Genomic DNA, 2,500 nt, shown 5'->3' with positions numbered 1-2,500 from the left:
TTAACCTAAGTTACGCTGCACCTTAACCTAAGTTACGCTGCACCTTAACCTAAGTTACGCTGCACCTTAACCTAAGTTACGCTGCACCTTAACCTAAGTTACGCTGCACCTTAACCTAACTTACGCTGCACCTTAACCTAACTTACACTGCACCTTAACCTAACTTACACTGCACCTTAACCTAACTTACACTGCACCTTAACCTAACTTACACTGCACCTTAACCTAACTTACACTGCACCTTAACCTAACTTACGCTGCACCTTAACCTAACTTACGCTGCACCTTAACCTAAGTTACGCTGCACCTTAACCTAACTTACGCTGCACCTTAACCTAACTTACGCTGCACCTTAACCTAACTTACGCTGCACCTTAACCTAACTTACGCTGCACCTTAACCTAACTTACACTGCACCTTAACCTAACTTACACTGCACCTTAACCTAACTTACACTGCACCTTAACTGTCACATGTAACGTCACAGGAATGTAGCTTTGCCTAACAGCAACCCTCTGAACATAGTTCACTGCTTGGATCCTCTGGTGTCATGTGTATTTCTTGATGCCATGGTGCGTACCCTCACATAAAGGTCTTTCGAGTGTTGCGTACTTTCTACACAGTCCCGCTAACCACTGGAAGGGTGTACCGCTACAGAACGAATATCACCCTCCCCTCCTGCCCTTCCAAGCTGGTCGGTCAGGCGTTTGTTTGTGAAATGAGCCTTGCAGCTGTTCAGTTGTATTCGGTTGTCGATGCAGTCAGTGTACGTTGTGGTACGGCCTGTGTGGACTGTCCGCTGATGTACGCGTAACCCACACTGATCATCCGTCGTTACGTACTGAGTGACATAATGTGGCACATGCTTGACCGTACACCGGCTGCGCCCTACAATGGCGAATCATAAGGGCCATATGTTGTGCACGATGCTACTTGTCTCGTCTCCCCATTACAGCGAGATTGCACTGTTGTACGCCGTACAGACATGTGGTAGGTAGGTACGGACGAAAGTATTGCATGTTGGGCCCCCCCCCCCCCTCCTCCCTCTGCCGGGAATCAGCGTGAGCCGTCTGTTGATGTAGCGACGAGGGTTTTCCTATTTAATCGTATTGCCCCACACAACATGATAGCACGGTGGACCGCGTTCCACATCTGCGACATGCTACAGAGGCCGGTTGACAGTCGACCGCGCAAGGGACATTGCACACGTGCGCGGACCATCTTCCACGTGTTCTCTCGTGTACATGCCGCAGTGTGTATGTGGGCTGATGTAGCGTGTCGTGACACATAACATGCAGGCATGCCAGAATCGTAGATTTCGCAAATGTAGATTGACGTATACGATCCGCAAATGAACTGGAAATCAGTTGTTGAGCGGTTGTTCGCGCTGCAGGTGCATCGGTGATAGCGACGATCGGTACATCTATGAACCGGTTGTTTCGGCGGTACCCGCCATGCCCCCGAACCTGAGTTGGCCATGTGGGTATGAAGCGATACGAGGCTGTGGCTTGGTGGGACAGTCCCCGGCCGGTGAGGGGGGGCCGCCCGGCGTGCTGGCCGCGCGCTGCGTGAGCGCACGCACTACAGCCGGCTGGTGGGGGGCGCCCAGTGGCAGGAGCGCCGGCCGACGGGCCCGGCTGGCGTCCCAGCTATGCGCCGGCGCACCCTGCGCGCGGCGCCAGGCGGCCAAAGTGGGTTCTGCCGAGCCCGGTGCGAAGCGCGGTGGACATCTGCAGTGTGCTGGTCCGATTGCGGACTGTGTGCGTTGAGGATGCGCCGCCGCCCGGCACTCGGCGTCGCGACGCCGTCTGCTGCTCGGTCGCCCCCAGCGGTTCTCGCAGGTGGTTTGTATCGCAGCTCTGCGGACGTGTTGGCGCGTGCGCTGTGCTGGGAGAGTTCGCTTCTGCACCCAAGTGGGGCTTTGCCCTTCTGTGGCGCTGGCGTTGGAGCTGCCGGTCACCGTAGGTGGCGCGTGTTGTTTCCCGCCGGCAATGCCACGACAGCACGCTCCCGGGCCTCTGTCGGCAGCGGCAAGCTCAGTTGGGAGCACGGGTGTTCGCACTGAAAGCGTCTACTCGCCTATCTCCGGGCGATTGCGCCTCTCTCGAACCCGACCAAGTACTTAGGACGGCGCTGCGCGCCGCCGGGACCTGAGAGGGTTTCGAGGTGTATCGTGCAGGGGAGCTCAGCCTCCTCCTGTTTGCAGAATAATTGAGCGGACGCTTGCGTGTTCGCGCGGGCCCTCGGGACACACTCCCGGGCGGCCGGCTGCTCAGCTCTCGTTGACGCAGCTCCCTGGTTGATCCTGCCAGTAGTCATATGCTTGTCTCAAAGATTAAGCCATGCATGTCTCAGTACAAGCCGCATTAAGGTGAAACCGCGAATGGCTCATTAAATCAGTTATGGTTCCTTAGATCGTACCCACGTTACTTGGATAACTGTGGTAATTCTAGAGCTAATACATGCAAACAGAGTCCCGACCAGAGATGGAAGGGACGCT

The 2,500-nt window shown here is 55.7% G+C and overlaps 1 non-coding gene across 1 annotated transcript in view; it reads left to right on the top strand.

The window, feature by feature from the left end:
- The first annotated feature begins 2,292 nt into the window (after positions 1 to 2,292).
- The window catches only part of LOC126357231 (small subunit ribosomal RNA), a 1,893-nt gene continuing 1,685 nt past the window's right edge, over positions 2,293 to 2,500 (top strand). Inside the window, exon 1 of the ribosomal RNA XR_007566180.1 lies at positions 2,293 to 2,500. This exon is cut by the window's right edge and continues 1,685 nt beyond it. This is a non-coding gene — a ribosomal RNA (small subunit ribosomal RNA).

Source organism: Schistocerca gregaria, chromosome 3, assembly GCF_023897955.1.
Source record: "Schistocerca gregaria isolate iqSchGreg1 chromosome 3, iqSchGreg1.2, whole genome shotgun sequence".
NCBI classification, from domain to species: domain Eukaryota; kingdom Metazoa; phylum Arthropoda; class Insecta; order Orthoptera; family Acrididae; genus Schistocerca; species Schistocerca gregaria.
The sequence above is the reverse complement of the archived record's forward strand: the minus strand, read 5'-3'. Positions and strand labels throughout refer to the sequence as shown.